This window comes from Mytilus edulis, chromosome 13 (genome assembly GCF_963676685.1).
Source record: "Mytilus edulis chromosome 13, xbMytEdul2.2, whole genome shotgun sequence".
NCBI classification, from domain to species: Eukaryota; Metazoa; Mollusca; class Bivalvia; order Mytilida; family Mytilidae; genus Mytilus; species Mytilus edulis.
Genome location: NC_092356.1, coordinates 5,663,263 through 5,685,880, shown reverse-complemented (window position 1 = coordinate 5,685,880; position 22,618 = coordinate 5,663,263). Strand labels below are relative to the sequence as shown.

At 33.3% G+C, this 22,618-nt stretch overlaps 1 long non-coding RNA gene across 1 annotated transcript; it reads right to left on the bottom strand.

Annotated features, from left to right (window-relative positions):
* Window positions 1-8,268: 8,268 nt before the first annotated feature.
* Window positions 8,269-17,573, bottom strand: LOC139501525 (uncharacterized). The gene is made up of 3 exons (XR_011658593.1): window positions 17,420-17,573; window positions 10,227-10,391; window positions 8,269-8,576 (listed from the first exon to the last, which is right to left on the bottom strand). It is a non-coding gene; the product is annotated as an uncharacterized lncRNA (long non-coding RNA).
* Window positions 17,574-22,618: the final 5,045 nt, after the last annotated feature.

Below are 22,618 nucleotides of genomic sequence, written 5' to 3'. Positions count from 1 at the left end.
GATAGATAGACAGTTAATTGGGAGTGATTCAACCAAGGCGACACAGTAAGTGATATTCAATTTGTCAAATTTTAGCATTACTTACGGGAATCATAGTGAGGGGACGGAACTGTAATTTTTTTTTATTTTTTTAAATTTGTTTGTCAAGCAGGGCTCCTACATTCAAGAAATAACAAGTTGCCAGATGAAAAAATTACCAATGAACCCTAAAAGCCCCCAAAACGTACAGTTCCGTGCCTAGTACACTGTTGGTAACAATTCAGTCCTATAATATAAGACGCTGCAGGTTCATGGATATATGAAGAACATGCAGCGTCTTATATTATAGAACTAGAATACACTTTTTATACTTTGAGGACTGAGCGAATCAGGTGAGTGTGTGAGTCGGTATGTTTTATTTTGTTATATTTTATTATGTTTAGGGAAGGTTAACTTTCTGGTAATAAGACCTGTCACGGCCTGGCTGGGGAATTGGATAGGCAAATGCTCACATTAATCTGTACCGATACAGGCTCCAAATGCTTCCTTTATACGCCATAACTTATGGTGGTGATCCTTATAAAGGAATCTTATACGGAGACAACAAGAAGAAGAAGAAGTAACAATTTACATGTATTTTGTCTTTTTCTTTTGTTAGTCCAAGGACGTATTTATAAGTGGTCTCATTTACATGTATAGTATCTTTTTACTTTAAATTGCACAAATTTATGTATAATGAAAAAACTTGAAAATTGTCAATTTTTCGAAGTTTTCATAAGCTAGTATCTTCTCAGTAAATCAAGCTATATATTAAGGCTATTTGTCTTTTGGGAAATTTGCTGCATTTTTCATGAATATGTGCTTTCTTTCGTGAAATGAGTTTTTTTACCTGTGACTTCTATAAATTTTTCATGAAATTATCAATTAAACTTTTTTAATTGTGTTAGTTAAATCAATCTATTAGATACATAGATATAGGAAGATGTGGTGTGAGTGCCAATGTATATTATTTAATTCAAATAATGTTTTCTTTTATAAAGTCTCAGAAAAGGTGACCGATTTAATCAGCTAAAAATCGATACAAAATTTAAAGATGTCACATCTATAAAGGGGACAATAATTATATTGTCTCTGTTAACTGAGTGATATCTGACAATTAGATCTTTTGTAATCCTTTCATGAAGCCGACTCTTGATAATTAAGAATTTAATTGTCCAGACGGCTAACACATAAGATAAAAGTTCACATGTAAGCCTTAATTTTGAACCACATAATAGCAGTGACTGATGCAGCTTTAATTATAATAGGTTAGAAAATATTTCATTTGTTTATATAATTTGGTAATAATGTAAATTGAATATATCGTTACAGCTAATTTCCTATTGCGTGTAGATGAAGACTTTGGTTGCTTGCCTTTTTGTCGAGCCTTCGACTTTAGTCGAAAAAGCGAGACTAAGCGATCCTACATTCCGTCGTCGTCGGTGTCGTCGGCGGCGTCCACAAATATTCACTCTGTGGTTAAAGTTTTTGAAATTTTAATAACTTTCTTAAACAATACTGGATTTCTACCAAACTTGAACAGAAGCTTGTTTATGATCATAAGATAGTATCCAGAAGTAAATTTTGTGAAAATAAAATTCCATTTTTTCCGTATTTTACTTATAAATGGACTTAGTTTTTCTGCGGGAAAACATTACATACACTCTGTGGTTAAAGTTTTTAAAATTTTAATAACTTTCTTAAACTATCCTGGATTTCTACCAAACTTGGACAGAAGCTTATTTATGATCATAAGATAGTATCCAGAAGTAAATTTTGTGAAAATAAAATTCCATTTTTTCCGTATTTTACATATAAATGGACTTAGTTTTTCTGCGGGAAAACATTACATACACTCTGTGTTTCAAGTTTTTAAAATTTAAATAACTTTCTTAAACTATCCTGGATTTCTACCAAACTTGGACAGAAGCTTATTTTTGATCATAAGATAGTATCCAGAAGTAAATTTTGTGAAAATAAAATTCCATTTTTTCCGTATTTTACTTGTAAATGCACTTAGTTTTTCTGCGGGAAAACATTACATCACTCTGTGGTTGTAGTTTTTAAAATTTTAATAACTTTCTTAAACTATCCTTGGTTTGTACCAAACTTGGACAGAAGCTTGTTTATGATCATAAGATAGTATCCAGAAGTAAATTTTGTAAAATGACAAATCCATTTTTTCCAGATTTTACTTTAATGGACTTTTTTTCTGCCAGGAAACAACACATTCACTCTGCGGTTAAATTTTTAAAAACTTTTTTATACTATTTTTTATTTGTACCAAACTAAGACAGAATAAAATTGAGAATGGAAATGGGGAATGTGTCAAAGAGACAACAACCCGCCCAAATAAAAAACAACAGCAGAGGGTCACCAACAGGTCTTCAATGTAGCGAGAAATTCCCGCACCCGGAGGCGTCCTTCAGCTGGCCCCTAAACAAATATATACTAGTCCAGTGATAATGAACGCCATACTAATTTCCAAATTGTACACAAGAAACTAAAATTAAAATAATACAAGACTAACAAAGGCCAGAGGCTCCTGACTTGGGACAGGCGCAAAAATGCGGCGGGGTTAAACATGTTTGTGAGATCTCAACCCTCCCCCTATACCTCTAACCAATGTAGTAAAGTAAACGCATAACAATACGCACATTAAAATTCAGTTCAAGAGAAATCCGAGTCTGATGTCAGAAGATGTAACCAAAGAAAATAAACAAAATGACAATAATACATAAATAACAACAGACTACTAGCAGTTAACTGACATGCCAGCTCCAGACTTCAACTAAACTGACTGAAAGATTATGATTTCATCATATGAACATCAGGCACAATCCTTCCCGTTAGGGGTTTAGTATCATACCATCATAACATATATGAGAAGAACATAACCCGTGTCATGCCAACAACTGTTTTTAGAATAAATGTGTTTAGTTCCGATGCAAAGACCTTATCAGTGACTCAATATTAACGCCAAAATATGCAATCTTTAATGACTTGACAACAGTATCGTAATTATGTTCCTTCTTAATCATGTTAATAAGTCTATTCAAAGGTTTTGTATGTTTCTGAGGTGAATACTGACACCTTTGTGCTTTATAAAGAATATTACCATAAAAAATTGGATGTGAAATACCTGAACGTATTAAAAGTCTGCATGTTGAGCTAAATTTACGAATAATGTCTTTATACCGATGATAAAATTTAGTAAATGCTTTGACTACTTTGTGATATCGAAAACCCTGGTGTAATAATTTTTCAGTAATACATAAATTTCTCTCGTTAAAATCTAAAACATTGTTACATACACGAGCGAATCGTACAAGTTGAGATATATAAACACCGTAAGATGGTGACAAGGGAACGTCACCATCTAAAAACGGATAATTAACGATAGGAAATGAAAAATCATCCCTTTTATCATAAATTTTAGTATTCAGCTTTCCATTAGTGATATAGATATCAAGATCGAGAAAAGGGCAGTGGTCATTGTTAGTATTAGCTTTATTTAAAGTAAGTTCAACAGGATAAATTTCATTAATATACATACTGAAGTCGTCATTATTGAGAGCCAAAATATCATCCAAATATCTAAAAGTATTATTAAATTTGTTTATCAGATGTTGTTTCGATGGGTCTTTGCTTATTTTTGTCATAAATTGTAACTCATAACAATACAAAAACAGGTCCGCAATAAGTGGTGCACAGTTAGTCCCCATTGGAATTCCGATAATCTGACGATATACGGAATCCCCAAAGCGAACAAAAATGTTATCTAGTAAAAATTCAAGGGCATATATAGTATCAAAGCATGTCCAATTAACATAGTTTTTTTGTTTATTGCTACTAAAAAATGACCTAAAAGAGTTTGAACATATATATTCACATTCTGATTTTTTGAATGCCCATTTAATTAGGTGTGTGAATTTTTCTTAATGAGAATGTGAGGTAATGTGGTATACAGGGTAGAAAAATCAAAACTTTGAACAGATTCAAAATCACCAATATAAGCATGCAATTTATCAAGTACTTCCAACGAGTTCTTGACACTCCAAAAGTAATTTATTCCACTATTTTCGAAGGCCTTATTTGAACAATTTATTATCAGGTTTTTAATTGTACCAAGTGTGCTGGTAAGAAGAATAGACAATTAAGTAGTTGAACAATGGCTTGAAGACGAAATAAATCTATATTTGTAAGGGGTTTTGTGTAGCTTCGGAAGCCAATACATAGTTGGGACTTTCATTGTATTTGGCTCTGCTTGTAAAGCGGTGCCTAAAAGTTTATGTTTGTTACAGATTTCGTTTTCTGAAAATGGAGTCAGTTGGAATGTTGGTGAATTGGTGATTTCCTTTTTCAGAACCTCAATGTAAAATTTACGTCAAACAATAATAATATTATTAGCAGCTTTATCTACCGGGACAAAAACAAATTCCTTGGCTAGTTCTTTTAGTTTATGTTTGATACAGAAATAGGTTTATTGTTGTAATGGTTTATAGTAAAATGTTCTTTAAAATGTTGAATACGTATATCAACTATCTTCATTACTGAATTAAAAAAAGGGTCCAAAGATTTTTTGTCAGCTTTTTCCCGTTTTCTCCATTTCATACAGTAAGTATGGAGTGAGTCGTGGATGATATTACGACACTCATTCCAATTAATAATTGACGGGGGACGATATTTAGGTCCTTTACTGGGGAATGATTTTAACTCTCGGTCTTGAACGATGTTAAGATCTCCTGTTATAACATGGGAAATGGGGCCATAAATATATTCGGAATTACTGCAATTACATGAAGTAGGTGTATTTTCACTGATATTAACATCTTTACACAATTGACCATAATTAAACACAAATTTCCGGGTAGATTTCTTGTAAATATAACAAATAAGAGGTAGCTCAGTATTGTCAAAATATCCAGGAATTTGTTCTTTAACAGAATGGTCGTTAAATATACCGGCAATATTTACAAAATCAAAGCCTTTATTGACATACTTAATTTTAATAAAATGTTTTTTATGATCTTCAGGGCGATAAATTTTGGGAAATAATTTAGAATAACAATATGCCATAATAATTTGAACAATTTCATCCTTAGGACTGCTATATGAAATTGTGTTGCAATCCTCCAAAATTTTATTTAACTTATTAACCGGTAACGAACAGAGTTTTGTTAACAGATAATGTCTGCCGTTGTTTTTTTGAAATAGAAATTAGGTCCGAAATATTGGTATGATTGGCCCGAAATTTTCTTTGATTGCGATTTGTTCTACGAACGTTTTTTACGAACAGTTTTAGAAACTATATCCAAAATGTTAACGGAATTGGTTCTAGATATATTACCAATTCCCATGATATTATCATTTAGACCGAGAGGGTAAACTGTCTGTAATTTTTTAATCCAATTTAATTCAATTATTTTCCGTGATCGTACAAACTTTGAATGCGATTCACCAGGCTGCTTATTTACTACTTCTAAAGGTTGAACTGCTAAATATTTAAAAGGATGGTTGTGCTTCTTAAGGTGTTGATAAATGATACTTTTGAATTTATTGGGTCTTTTAAAACGATACAGATGTTCAGAAGCTTGTTTATGATCAAAAGCTAGTATCTAGAAGGAAATTTTGTTAACATTTTGTACCTGTGTATCTGTATTTTACTTATAAATGGACTTAGTTTTTCTCCCAGTTTGCAGTTAAAGTTTTTAAAACATGTATTAGATTCATAAACTATCCAGGATTTTTTCCCAAACTTGGACAGAAGCTTCCTACAATCCAAACATGGTATCAAGCGGAATATTTTTATTGATTTTTTCCCTCATTTTTGTTGATCCTGCAATTTACAGCAAAAGTAGGCGAGACACTGGGTTCCGCGGAACCCCTACAATTTTTTTGTATAAAGGTTGAATTTAATTATGTCCAATCAAATCTAAATAAGATGTATACTGGTGTAACTTCGCCTAGTTATATTGATTGCAGATGTCAGTATCAATTACAATGCATGAGCAAATGTTTATACAAACAAAGCAAGCAAGCAAGTCAATCAAAGTCAAATTCAAATTCTTTATTAACTTTGAGCGTTGTGTTCCAATTTCGCCTTAGTTGTGAATTCCAGGTAAAAAAGGTAAAAAAATACTAAGGCGATATGGGAATTGTACTAAGGCGAAATGTGAATTTATATGAAAAAATCAAATAAACAAATTAAACCTCTGTGTTTTTAAAACAATATAAACAACAAGTAATTAGGAATTATTGTCTCTTGGATTATTATTTTAATATTTATTTATAAAAGGACACTTTTTATGATTTAAAAAATTGTGATTTCAGAAAAAAAAAATCTACAATTAAACATTATTTAGTATCAATTGTATGAATTTTCCCACAGACTTATTTAAATATATTACAGAAATTTTAAATAAAATAAATAAAATAATAAATATTGTTTTTAAAATTGTTTTAATTATATATAATAAAGATAATACATGGTACACTTTGACTTCTATAAGCTTGGTTCAAATTAATTTCCCAATGAAAACTCAGCAATTGGCTTGGGATAACTCTTATTTGTCACTTCACAATCTATGGCTTGCACAATTCTTTATAATTAATAATGATAATTGAGAACTATTCACATTCTTCCATTAAGTATAAAAAAGTGAGTGTATCCACTTAAGATATATCGTATCGTAGTATTTGTACTAATCACAGCTGAACACAACTCACTAACTTTTTGGACAATCATAATGGAAATTCCAGATGAATTGAATGCCTTACTAGCAGCCATGAAGTTAACTCATGGGTTGTGAGTCCCGGATCATCACGGTCGTGTTTTTTATAGCACCGCACTATACTTATTTATTGTTCATTTTCACATTTTCAGATTGAGTATCGACTTTATTTTGTTGTATACAAGTAAGATTAATATAATCTTTTAAATAATAGATACTAATTTATTTTGTTTAACCTTATTTACAGTATATATATAGTTTTTCTTTGTTTACCTTTGTCTTGTCCGCCATGATGGACGAGTCAGAAAATACTCAGTTCCGAACTGAGGATTTTTACAACGCATTGAGCAGTAGTGACCTAGAAACTACTGACAATGAAAGTCAACAGGGTCACTCATGGACAACCCAAGTTAAAAAACGTAAAAGAGTAGCAACAGGTTCCCCCGCTACCACCCATAACAACACAGTTATTAGAGTACCCTCCCTCCAAAATGCCGCCAACAAATATTTGCTCATATTAGCTAGTATTAACCCATCCATTAAACATGGAAGACAAAACCCCATTAAAATTCAAAAGGCCCTATCGGATTCGGTAGGAGTTGCAAAAAATCTAAAGCAACTCGCAAACGGCAATTTACTTATCGAGTGCCAAGATAAACATCAATGGAAAGCCATCCAACAAAGAACCTCCATTGGTGAATGGTCGATTAGGTCAAGTTTGCCCAAATCGACTACATCATCAGCTGGAGTGATATACAACGTGCCGCTTGACTTTGATATTGAGGATGAAGACTTAAAATCAGTCATGAAAGGTCAAACAGTTAGTAAGGCAACACGTTTAACATACTATGATAAAAATAGTAATACAAGAAAAACGTCAAGATCAGTCAAACTGATCTTTGATGTTCCAATACTACCCCAAACCATAAATATTGGATTCAATAGTTACAAAATAAAGCTATATGTACCAAATCCCATCCAATGTTATAAATGTCAGGGATATGGGCATATGGCAGGTAATTGTAGCAATAAAAGAAAATGTAGGAAATGTGGTGAGGACCACCAATCCAATGAATGTAACACAGAATCCCCAAAGTGTGTAAATTGTAAAGGTGACCATCCATCGAACTATAAACTTTGTCACTCAAGGGAGCAACAAAAACAAGCTCTCAAGGTAGTTAAAAGAGACAACACCACCTTGCATGAGGCAAATAAACAAGTGAAAGCTAAAGCTAAAGCAAGACCAGTTGGTCAGCAACTAGAAGCTGAACATACTGATATCAAAAAAGGTTATAAAAACACCAATATAATAGACCAAGTAATCCCAATTATAAGTGTTGCAATGCTTAATATACTTACATCCCAAACCCCAACAAGTGAACTTAATTTAGAAAAAGTTATTGGTTTCGTATCGATGGCAACCAAACAAATGTTTGGATTTGATTATGATGTTTCGAAAGGTCTTCAATTGGCCAATAGAGTAACAACAGAAATGCTATAATGTATTATACAAATCATAAAATATTAACAAAAGTAATGTTATATGTTCTATCTGTGCTTATAATGGCTAACTTTACTAGTTTACTAATATACAACATAATGTTCAGTATTGTTCATTGGAACTGTCGTGGTATTCACAATAATGCTGCAGAGTATATAGCTATGTCGCAAATAAAGCCCGATATAATATGTTTCCAGGAAACATGGTGTAAAAACGAGCAAGACCATCCACATGTAATGGGTTATAAAATAGCTGATTTTTCTGTTCGTAATACTATATCACATGGAGGTACAGCAATATATGTCAGAGAAAACCTCCCATATCTGAAAAAGAATATTGATAGTAATTTAGAAATATCATGCATTAAATTTAATTTTGATAATAATGATATTACACTGGTCAATCTTTATGACACAGCATCAGATACCAAATTACCACAATATAATAATATATTTGACCAAATAGAGGGAAAATTTTTACTGTGTGGAGACTTTAATGCCCACCACACTATGTGGGGTGGTAAACATACAGATACTAAGGGAAGAGAGTTGTTCTCTTTCCTTGAGTATAAAGATATAGTACTTCTTAATGATGGTACAGGTACAAGGTGTAACCCCAGTACATTAGAACTGGCACCTATTGATTTGTCTTTTTGTAATTCTAGTCTAGCTAGTAAAATAACATGGTCAGTTGACCTCACTAGTTCTTATGGCAGTGACCATCATGTTGTAAATATTAATTTTAGTCATAAACAAATACTAACTGATGATTCTGAATCAGTATATAATAATAAGAAAGCAGACTGGGAGGCATTCTCCAGCAAATGTAATGAACATTTGAGTCCTGACATGATTTCTGACAATATAGAAGAAACATGTTCAAGACTAACAAACAAAATACTCCAAATAGCTGGGGAGTGCATCCCAGTCAAATTAAAAAATAATAAACCCAAAAAACCACAAGTACCATGGTGGACACATGAATGCACTAAAAGTGTTAAAGAAAGGAATATTTGTAAAAACCGTGCCCAACATACAGGTTTTGGTACTGATTTTACTATATATAGAGAAAAAGAAAGAGCGTGCAGAAAACTATTAAAGCTGCACGCTAAATAATGATAGTAAATTGTCAGATGTATGGAAAAAAGTAAAATCAATGTTGGGTAAAACATTTAAAAAATTTAATTTACCAACCCTATTATATAATAATACCAAATATGAATGTACTCAAGACAAAGCAGATATACTTGCTACAAATTATGCTCAAGTCAGTAGTGATGATAATAATTTTCTGACAATTTTAAAAGTCAGAAACAAGATATAGAACAAAAGGAGTACAGTAAATTATTACACTACTATAAGGATAACTCTGATAGTTATAATGAACCATATACTATGCAAGAATTAAAAGACGCTATCAGTGATACATCTGATACCTCCCCTGGAAAAGACAAAATTACGTATTCTATGTTCAAACAATTTACAGACAAATCACTGTCTGTGTTATTACTTTTTATTAATAGAGCTTGGTTTTTACAAAAACTTCCAAGTGAAAGGAAGCATTCCATTATATCTCCAGTACTTAAACCTGGAAAAAAACCCACAGACCCACAGTCATATAGACCAATAGCCCTTACATCTAACTTTGTAAAAATTATGGAGAAAATGGTCAATAATAGACTACGGTGGTATCTAGAAAAAAATAATTTCTACACACCAAATCAGAGTGGATTTAGGAAAAATAGAAATACTATGGAACAAATAATTAGAATTGATAATGATATTCATAAAGCATTTCTCAAAAAACATTTCACAGTTGGTGTATTTATAGACTTCCAAAAAGCATTTGATATGCTTTGGAAAAAAGGGTTATTAATAAAAATGGCCTCACTAGGTATAAGAGGTAATATGTTGGGATGGGTAAAGGATTTTCTTAGTGACAGAACAATACAAGTTAAAGTTAATAATACTTACTCTGAAATATTTATAATTCAGAATGGTACACCACAAGGTAGTTGTATAAGTCCTACACTATTTAACATCATGATAAATGATATATCCAATAATTTAAAGTACTGTGCTATGTCACAATTTGCAGATGACAGTGCTATATGGTTATCTGGCAAAAGCAATAAATATCTACAAAAAAGAATACAAGAGGATATAGATACAATTAGTACTTGGTGTGATAAATGGGGTTTCCTTATATCACAAACAAAAACTGTAGCTATGATATTTAGTAAGAATAGTTCCCCTTGTATTAAACTTAAACTTGGAGAAACAATATTGTTATTTGTTAAAGAAGTCAAGTTTCAAGGTATGATTTTTGATTCAAAAATATAAAACAACACGTTTAATAATTTATTGCGTCCGAAGCGCTTTTCTGGATTTACCTTCATCAGGAACGCTCAAAGCCAAACATTTGAAATCCGAAGATGTATAAGTACCGAAAATCGTTGAAGAGCTATATGTTAAAAATACCTAAAATAAATAGCCAAATTCATCTAAAGCCAACTTTGCCTGAGGGAGTTGAAACCTTAGTTTCATAATAATTTCAAAATTGATAAACGGACAATTTTAGTAAAGTTTGTTTAATCATGTCAGTACCGAAGAACTGACTGCTGAGCTGATGATACCCTCGGGGACTGATAGTCCACCAGCAGAGGTATCGACCCAGTGATGTAAAAATATAAAACAACACGTTTAATAATTTATTGCGTCCGAAGCGCTTTTCTGGATTTACCTTCATCAGGAACGCTCAAAGCCAAACATTTGAAATCCGAAGATGTATAAGTACCGAAAATCGTTGAAGAGCTATATGTTAAAAATACCTAAAATAAATAGCCAAATTCATCTAAAGCCAACTTTGCCTGAGGGAGTTGAAACCTTAGTTTCATAATAATTTCAAAATTGATAAACGGACAATTTTAGTAAAGTTTGTTTAATCATGTCAGTACCGAAGCACTGACTGCTGAGCTGATGATACCCTCGGGGACTGATAGTCCACCAGCAGAGGTATCGACCCAGTGATGTAAAAATATAAAACAACACGTTTAATAATTTATTGCGTCCGAAGCGCTTTTCTGGATTTACCTTCATCAGGAACGCTCAAAGCCAAACATTTGAAATCCGAAGATGTATAAGTACCGAAAATCGTTGAAGAGCTATATGTTAAAACTACCTAAAATAAATAGCCAAATTCATCTAAAGCCAACTTTGCCTGAGGGAGTTGAAACCTTAGTTTCATAATAATTTCAAAATTGATAAACGGACAATTTTAGTAAAGTTTGTTTAATCATGTCAGTACCGAAGCACTGACTGCTGAGCTGATGATACCCTCGGGGACTGATAGTCCACCAGCAGAGGTATCGACCCAGTGATGTAAAAATATAAAACAACACGTTTAATAATTTATTGCGTCCGAAGCGCTTTTCTGGATTTACCTTCATCAGGAACGCTCAAAGCCAAACATTTGAAATCCGAAGATGTATAAGTACCGAAAATCGTTGAAGAGCTATATGTTAAAACTACCTAAAATAAATAGCCAAATTCATCTAAAGCCAACTTTGCCTGAGGGAGTTGAAACCTTAGTTTCATAATAATTTCAAAATTGATAAACGGACAATTTTAGTAAAGTTTGTTTAATCATGTCAGTACCGAAGCACTGACTGCTGAGCTGATGATACCCTCGGGGACTGATAGTCCACCAGCAGAGGTATCGACCCAGTGATGTAAAAATATAAAACAACACGTTTAATAATTTATTGCGTCCGAAGCGCTTTTCTGGATTTACCTTCATCAGGAACGCTCAAAGCCAAACATTTGAAATCCGAAGATGTATAAGTACCGAAAATCGTTGAAGAGCTATATGTTAAAAATACCTAAAATAAATAGCCAAATTCATCTAAAGCCAACTTTGCCTGAGGGAGTTGAAACCTTAGTTTCATAATAATTTCAAAATTGATAAACGGACAATTTTAGTAAAGTTTGTTTAATCATGTCAGTACCGAAGCACTGACTGCTGAGCTGATGATACCCTCGGGGACTGATAGTCCACCAGCAGAGGTATCGACCCAGTGATGTAAAAATATAAAACAACACGTTTAATAATTTATTGCGTCCGAAGCGCTTTTCTGGATTTACCTTCATCAGGAACGCTCAAAGCCAAACATTTGAAATCCGAAGATGTATAAGTACCGAAAATCGTTGAAGAGCTATATGTTAAAAATACCTAAAATAAATAGCCAAATTCATCTAAAGCCAACTTTGCCTGAGGGAGTTGAAACCTTAGTTTCATAATAATTTCAAAATTGATAAACGGACAATTTTAGTAAAGTTTGTTTAATCATGTCAGTACCGAAGCACTGACTGCTGAGCTGATGATACCCTCGGGGACTGATAGTCCACCAGCAGAGGTATCGACCCAGTGATGTAAAAATATAAAACAACACGTTTAATAATTTATTGCGTCCGAAGCGCTTTTCTGGATTTACCTTCATCAGGAACGCTCAAAGCCAAACATTTGAAATCCGAAGATGTATAAGTACCGAAAATCGTTGAAGAGCTATATGTTAAAACTACCTAAAATAAATAGCCAAATTCATCTAAAGCCAACTTTGCCTGAGGGAGTTGAAACCTTAGTTTCATAATAATTTCAAAATTGATAAACGGACAATTTTAGTAAAGTTTGTTTAATCATGTCAGTACCGAAGCACTGACTGCTGAGCTGATGATACCCTCGGGGACTGATAGTCCACCAGCAGAGGTATCGACCCAGTGATGTAAAAATATAAAACAACACGTTTAATAATTTATTGCGTCCGAAGCGCTTTTCTGGATTTACCTTCATCAGGAACGCTCAAAGCCAAACATTTGAAATCCGAAGATGTATAAGTACCGAAAATCGTTGAAGAGCTATATGTTAAAACTACCTAAAATAAATAGCCAAATTCATCTAAAGCCAACTTTGCCTGAGGGAGTTGAAACCTTAGTTTCATAATAATTTCAAAATTGATAAACGGACAATTTTAGTAAAGTTTGTTTAATCATGTCAGTACCGAAGCACTGACTGCTGAGCTGATGATACCCTCGGGGACTGATAGTCCACCAGCAGAGGTATCGACCCAGTGATGTAAAAATATAAAACAACACGTTTAATAATTTATTGCGTCCGAAGCGCTTTTCTGGATTTACCTTCATCAGGAACGCTCAAAGCCAAACATTTGAAATCCGAAGATGTATAAGTACCGAAAATCGTTGAAGAGCTATATGTTAAAACTACCTAAAATAAATAGCCAAATTCATCTAAAGCCAACTTTGCCTGAGGGAGTTGAAACCTTAGTTTCATAATAATTTCAAAATTGATAAACGGACAATTTTAGTAAAGTTTGTTTAATCATGTCAGTACCGAAGCACTGACTGCTGAGCTGATGATACCCTCGGGGACTGATAGTCCACCAGCAGAGGTATCGACCCAGTGATGTAAAAATATAAAACAACACGTTTAATAATTTATTGCGTCCGAAGCGCTTTTCTGGATTTACCTTCATCAGGAACGCTCAAAGCCAAACATTTGAAATCCGAAGATGTATAAGTACCGAAAATCGTTGAAGAGCTATATGTTAAAAATACCTAAAATAAATAGCCAAATTCATCTAAAGCCAACTTTGCCTGAGGGAGTTGAAACCTTAGTTTCATAATAATTTCAAAATTGATAAACGGACAATTTTAGTAAAGTTTGTTTAATCATGTCAGTACCGAAGACTAACATGGTTAAAACATATACAATATATAGAAAGTAGATGTTCAAGGGTGTTAAACTGCATGAAATTGTTAACTGGTACCAAATGGGGTGCAAACTGTTCTACCCTGAGAACAATATATATATCAATGATAAGGTCAAAGATAGATTATGGCTGTGAAGTTTATAACTCAGCCTCCCACTCTGTCAAGAAAAAACTAGATAGTATTCAAGCCCAAGCATTAAGAATATGTGCAGGTGCTCATAAAACTGCCAGTATAAGTGGATTACAGACTGAAATTGGTGACCCCCCATATGAGTTGAGAAGAAAAAGTCTTATTATTAAGTCTTTTTTAAATATATTAAGTCTGAATGACACAAACCCAACTATAAAGAGTTTACAAGAAAACGCTATATATGAATTTAATAAGGAAAAAATTAAGGAAAATCAAAAACCATATTGTGTTACTGCACATGATACTATGAATAAATTTAATGTAGACTATAATACTGTATACAAATGTAAAGAGTTTCCAACACCACCATGGCATGTTCTAAAACCTCAGGTCAGAACGGAACTTACAAATACTATTACAAAAAAGTATAGTCCTCACCTAATTAAAAGTGAAGGAAATATCCCCATTGATAACAAGTATAGTAATTATTTAAAAATATATACAGATGGATCTAAGAATCCAGAAAACAACACAAATGCATGTGCTTTTGTAGTTCCGGAACTTAAAGTAAAAAAAGGTTTTAAATTATAAAATCATGTTTCAATATTTATGTGTGAATTGACAGCCATACTTTTATCTTTATATTGGTTAGAAGACTTTCAACCAGAAAATACTGTAATATTGGTAGATTCACTGTCAGCACTAAAAGCTATTACAGGAAGTATTTTTAAAGTTAAAACACAAATAATTTATGACATTCAATATATATATATATAGTAAACTGTCCAATAAAATTAACGGTACCAATTTTCTTGCACCAGATGCGCATTTCGACAATACATGTCTCTTCAGTGATGCTCGTGGCCAAAATATTTGAAATCCAAAGCTTATATAAAAGATGAAGAGCTATAATCCAAAAGGTCCAAAAAGTATAGCCAAATCCGTGAAAGGAATCAGAGCTTTGCATGAGGGAGATACATTCCTTTATTTATAATAATTTATAATATTTTTGTAACAGCAAATTTTAATAACACAAAAAAAAATCCGTATGTTCATGCCAGTACCGACGTTCTGGCTACTGGGCTGGTGATACCCTCGGGGACTAATAGTCCACCAGCAGAGGCATCGACCCAGTGGTAGTAATTAAATTAACGGTACCAATTTTCTTGCACCAGATGCGCATTTCGACAATACATGTCTCTTCAGTGATGCTCGTGGCCAAACTATTTGAAATCCAAAGCTTATATAAAAGATGAAGAGCTATAATCCAAAAGGTCCAAAAAGTATAGCCAAATCCGTGAAAGGAATCAGAGCTTTGCCTGAGGGAGATACATTCATTAATTTATAATAATTTCTAATATTTTTGTAACAGCAAATTTTAATAACACAAAAAAATCCGTATGTTCATGCCAGTACCGACGTTCTGGCTACTGGGCTGGTGATACCCTCGGGGACTAATAGTCCACCAGCAGAGGCATCGACCCAGTGGTAGTAATAAAATTAACGGTACCAATTTTCTTGCACCAGATGCGCATTTCGACAATACATGTCTCTTCAGTGATGCTCGTGGCCAAAATATTTGAAATCCAAAGCTTATATAAAAGATGAAGAGCTATAATCCAAAAGGTCCAAAAAGTATGGCCAAATCCGTGAAAGGAATCAGAGCTTTGCATGAGGGAGATACATTCCTTTATTTATAATAATTTCTAATATTTTTGTAACAGCAAATTTTAATAACACAAAAAAATCCGTATGTTCATGCCAGTACCGACGTTCTGGCTACTGGGCTGGTGATACCCTCGGGGACTAATAGTCCACCAGCAGAGGCATCGACCCAGTGGTATTAATAAAATTAACGGTACCAATTTTATTGCACCAGATCCAAATTAGGCTTAAATATCATTTTAGAATGGATACCCAGTCATGTGGGTTTAAGTGGTAATGAAATGGCAGACACAGCAGCTAAAAAGGCTCTATCAATAGAAACATGTATAACTAGTATACCACTTTACAAAGAAGATATCAAATGTTTATGTAAAAATTTACTAAAAAAAATGTGGCAACAATACTGGGAAAATAACACAAAAAGTAAACAACTACACACTATTCAAAATCATGTTAACTTTTGTATTACCATACCAAAGAGTACTAGAGAAAGAGAAAGAACTCTATTTAAACTTAGATCAAGTTATATATTCACTAATAAATTCAAATACACAATGGGTAAATGTAATAGTGAACTGTGTGACACATGTTTAGTAGTGGACGATATGCAACACTACCTGTTTAACTGTAGGAAGTACATACCGCAAAGACAAAAAATGATGGAAAAGTTTGAATCATCAGGGGTAAAAGATCTCTCATATAAAAATTTATTTTCAGGATATTCTCAGACACTAATCCCAATATGGGATTATTTAATAAACACTGGTATGCGATAAAAGTAAAATTATTCAGAAAATACTGAAAATCTAGCTATATATATATATTTCTAGTTTCTAGTGTAAAGTTTGTAAAAACATGCTTAAAATTGTTTAAATAGGATACTTTTGGTCAGGGTGTGAAAACCTACAGATATTATCAGTATAGGTAAAGAGAAATATAAAACTTTAGGCCTTGCAATTCATTAGTAAAATTACTTTTAAACAAAATAATGTAATATTAGTCACTGGACAACAATTCATGGATTTGAACAAGTATGACAACAAATATCAAATATTCAAAATACTATTACATCTGTAACAACTGATTAAATGAACTCTTGATAAGAGAAAATCTAAGTAAGGAAATGAAAATGAAATTAATTTATAATTAATTAGCATTGAATAGATTTTTTTTTTATAAATTTGCTTATAAATACATGTGATCATATGTAAAATATCATGCCACAGGAGTCTGACATATCTCCCTTAAATCATCAATCACAATCACTCTCTCGTCGGTCCATCCCAAATCAAATTGGGGACACAAACCTCACACCAAGAATTAACTGCATGTATATATATGTACCTAACTAACACTATGAGGAATGTGATTCAGCTGCTGTCAATGGATAAACTATTGACACCGTAGCTAAAATATTGATAGGGTTATACATGGGGTCGACTGACGAGATGAGTTATCTTAATGTGGGATATTTTTCTTTAAGGGCACTGGCTTGCCAGAACCCCGGTCCTTGTGATATGATGATTTTAAGAACCAACCAGCACATTTTACAACGACCAAAAACAATGCACCGTGTAAATACTAACCTTGTTTTAGTATTATTGTCTATCATTTTTAGTCACGACTGCTAAATCATCCGTTTAGACTGGAAAATGTTTGTTTACAGCCTCCACGCCGGGTATGCTTGTAGCACATGGTTACCACGTGGTACGGCTGCAAGTAGTTACCAACAATTTATTTCTTTACAGTGCAAGGGAAACAACTCCAGTCTAAACGGGCGACACCAAAAACAAATAATTCGGTAGATATATATTATTTACCGTTTTTTCTTCTTAATTTTTTTTCATTATAAATATCGGCTTTTTTAATAGTTGTAACAGAGCTGGAGAGTATCATTTATCAGTTTATGATTTCTAAATATAAGAAACATAACCCCGTTGAATTTGACAATATACGGCACTAAAACTTCTACGAAAGTTTTTATTTTTAAAGTAGTACACTAAATCAAGTACTACCAAGATAGCACTCTCTGGTATATATCTATACTGTACATAACTGCAAACATGAACACTTACAATTTATTACACACAAATATGTTACAACAATACATTATAGATTCTAATTATACATACACAGTACTTTATATATATATTTTTTTCTTCTCAGAGAAAGTAAGTTCAAGAAACTTTTATAAGAGAGGGTGCTATCTTTAAGTCAAATTCAATATACAGAGAATCACAATTTACCAAGAACGTAAGAGCCGCGGTATAATTGTATTAATGTGTATACCATGTACGGGAATATGTCAGACCCCTTCTACGATTTGCATATTTGTAAAAGTCAGATAGGTCTATCCAAAAGTATATGATACTTACAGTTTTCATGTTTAAAAAACAAACACACCTACCTACCAATTTTTTTAATATTTATAAACAAAGAAGGCTAAGTTACAAATAACGGAATAATAAGCTCACATATATTTTTCTTCGTAATATAAATCAACCAATAGATAATCAAGATATTTAAAATACACACTATAGCTCAGATTTAAATAAAAAGATTAATTAAATTTAAGGGGAAAAAAACCCCACAAAATTTCTATAATATGAATATATAATATAGGCTAACACCTAAATAATAAAAATTTAAAACATTTACTTAAAATGTTTTTATATAAGGTAATCTGGCGCAATACCCGCAAGGGTAGTCGCCATTTAATTCTATTTAGTAGTAGTTAACTGGAAAAGAACCTGCTTGGAAGTTCTTCGAAAGTTCTGACCAGGTGTCAGTACAGCTAACGTGGACCAAGACAAAGGCTAAGGAACCAGAGGCATCCTCTACCAGGAGAAGAGACGCAAAGCGCTTTGACCAGTGGAAGGCAACAAAAACAGCCGTGATACCTGCTGACCAAGTCCAACAAACTACCAACACACAAACAGAGGCAAGAGACAGCGTAGTTGGACATGTACTAACACCAACTAAGTACAAAGGGAAACCAGTTGGGGTTGTAGTCAATAGGGATATTGTCACCAGTCCCTACAACCCCAACAAGGCCTGCCACCGCCTGGTATTTTACACCTCCATCAATGACAGAGGCAAGCGCAGTAGAATCGACTTTGAAGATGGGTTTGACATCGACCACCCAGACCTACTGCGCATACCACCACACACATCGCCCGTCATCACTGAACAATCCAAATAGGCAATACAATCAGCCACAGAAGCAGCACGACCTGATACTCCGTACAAGCAACACCAACGCAGTCGGAGTAAAATGAAGGCTAAAAGACCGACAGACTCCAGTCTATAGAATAGGTTGCTACAGTCCGCGATATCCAGAAGGGTAGTCGGACTCTAAACACCCATACATCATCATCTTAAGATATATCAGTTTTCAATTGACCATGGCAGGAGCAATGCTACATGTTGAGTTCCTAGAGACCAGTAGAGGAGGAAGGCATTTGATATGGAATGGCTACACACACACCGCCAGAACAACAAAAGAGATACTTGGATCTCTTGGAAGTGCATAGACAGAAATTGCAGGGCTACAATATGCACAAAAAATGATGTCCCTTCAAAGATTGGCCAACCACACAATCACCTACCGGACCATGCATCAGTCTATAGTAGAAAGATATTAGAATCTGTTAGATCTAGATGCAGATGAGAAACTACACCTATACCATCAATTTACGATGTAGAAATTACAAAACTCAGAGATGCACCATGGGATGCCCAGACCCTGGAGACTGCACAAAAACTGCCTACCTTCGAAAGTACGAGATCATCACTCTATCGTACCAGACACAAACTGTACCAAGGCATACCAAATACTAGACCAAGTATACAACTTGAAGGAAAATTTCGCCAAACCACAAGTAGAGAATCATTTCTACAAGCTGAAGATGGTGACATCAACAAGCTACTCATATTTACAACTGCAGAAAATCTACGACAACTGTGCACTGCAGACACTGTATACTGTGATGGAACTTTCTACACAGCACCACCAATGTTTGACAGCATTTTCACCATTCATGCATTTGTTGGCACAGCCATGTTTCCATTGGTGTACTATATGCTACCACATCGAGATGCTGACTGTTATATAAGATTCTTCAATCTCCTGAAAAACGTAGCCAACCAACATAATCTCAACTTTCATCCAGACAGAGTGAGCCTTGACTTTGAATGTGCATCAAGAAACGCAGTATCTCATGTCTTTCCAAACGCAGAACTCAAAGGTTGTTTGTTCCTCTACGCAAAAGCAATATGGAAAAAGACACAGGAATATAGAATAAGGAATAATCAATGTGTTCAAGAAAGAGCAAGCAGCTAACGAGGTAAAGAAAGTACAATATGCAGCAGGTGGCAAGATGCGGGGAAAAGCAAAGAAGTATAGGGAAATAAAAGAAAGATTCGCAACTTTGAAGGAATCCCTACACAATGCTACGAAAGACTATATTCAGTATGGTGATGCAGCATCTTATATCCTCAAACTTGGAAATTAAATGAACTTTGAACATTCAAATGTGTAAATTAGTGTCTTGTATTTCACAATATGAACTTTATGGAAATACTTCTCATGTTTTATGTATTACTGCTTTTCCTCATCCTATTATAATAACATTGTGCTTTGAATTCAGTGCTGATTGAAATAAAATATTTGTTATGATAGTTTGATATTTGTCTTTATTTTTCATTAAAATATGAAATATCCATATCCAATTTGTCATCTCTACTAAGACTTTGTTTAAAAATAATTACACACAAGTAAAAAAAAAATACAATTTCAGAAAAAGAACAACAACTAAAAAAAAAGTGGGACACAAAAAATTAAACAAAAAATAAAAAAAAATATATCTTCTTTTAAATAGTATTTCATAGAGAATATCATATGGCGTTTTCAATATCGCATCCGTATCAACCCGAGACACCAATATAATTCCAAGAGCTCTGCTCGAGGGATTATATTGGTTGAGGGTTGATACTGTGTGTGATATTGAAAAAGCCATATTATATACACTTTATTATATATATATATACCTCACAGTCAAGTAGATGTTTTTATGTGACATGACGTCATACAGATGAGGTTTGAAATGACGTCATACAGATTAGGGTTTTGATAAAGCCTTTGCAACAGTGACTGCAATCGATGACGTGACGTCATACAGATTAAAGGTGTGATAAAGCTTTTGCAACCGTGCTGATATCGATATCATCACGGGTGGCTGATACAGCACGCTTGCCATTGATTGTATTACACATACAATTTATCTGTATTTACTACTAAGTATATAATAAATGGTAATATTTGACATCAAAAAAACAAATATCAACTAATTGCAAAACAAAACATAACTTAATTACATTGTTTACAGAAGCTCCCATTTCGCCTTAGTTAATTCTTGTTTACCTGAAAATTTGTACTAAGGCAAACTGGGATTAATTTTATATATAAAATTTGACAGCTAAGGTGAAATGAGAATAAGCCCTTTGAGCCTTACGGCTCATCAGTATAATCAAGTACATGTACAGTGTATCCATATGGCATATTACAAACAATATAAACAATATGCATAATAAACAATAGGTGACGTCAGAAGTTTCATCAATACAAAATATCTTTTATTACAATAAACTGTTTCTTAATTTAAAAGAGAAATGTATAAACTTTCCCAAGTTACAAAGCTGTTTTGTGTTTTCACCTGACAATAATTCTATTAATTTAAAAGTTGATGGCATAGACCAGTAATATTTTTTTTATATATTTTTTTTCGCAAATCAGTATATCTATTACATTGAAGGATAAAATGAAATTCAGCCTCTATTACTCCTAAATCACAAAAAATACAATTTCTTTCATTTCTATTAGTACCAACATAACGTCCAGTTTCAATACAAAAGGTTATGTGAAGACAAACGTATCCTTGTATATATCAAAGTATATATCCACATTCATTAGGAAATTAGCTGTTTACGTGCGTGTATCGTGCGTGTATCGTGCGTGTATCGTGTATTTATCATTCATCGTGCATCGTGCGTGTATCGTGCGTTCATCATTCATCATTCATTTTGCGTTAATCCTCCGTGTAACGCTCATCGCTCATCGTGCGTGTATCGTGTATCGTGCGTGTATCGTGCATTCACCGTGCGTGTATCGTGCGTGCGTGTATCGTGCGTGTGGTCAGTTTGAATTTTAGAAGGTCTGTATGAAAACTACTGATGTTTGTTTAATTTCCAATATTGCAGTTATTTATATATACTACAGTAAAAAAAAATATAACTGAAGTACTGTGCAACTATATAGACTCACATAAAAAAAGCAAATATGGTCAGTTTTGGTTGATGCGGTCAAAAGATTTTATTATACAACTCAGTCTGAAGTATGAAAACTACTGATATTTGTTTACGATTCAATACTTTGAATAAAAAGAGGATATACTGGCACTATAAATTCATGTGAACAAAATTTTTAGGTTATTGTTTTCCAATGTTGCTGTAACTTGTATATTACAGTCCCTCTTGACCTAAAATTATAACTGAATTACTGTACAGCTATATAGATTTGCAGAAAGAAAGAGCAAATAAGGTCAGTTTAGATTGATGCGGTCAAAAGATTTTATTACACGACTCAGTCTGAAGTATGAAAACTACTGATATTTGTTTACCATTCAATACTTTGAATAAAAAGAGGACATGCTGGCACTATAAATTCATGCGAACAAAATTTTGAGGTCATTGTTATCCAATATTGCTATAACTTGTATATATTACAG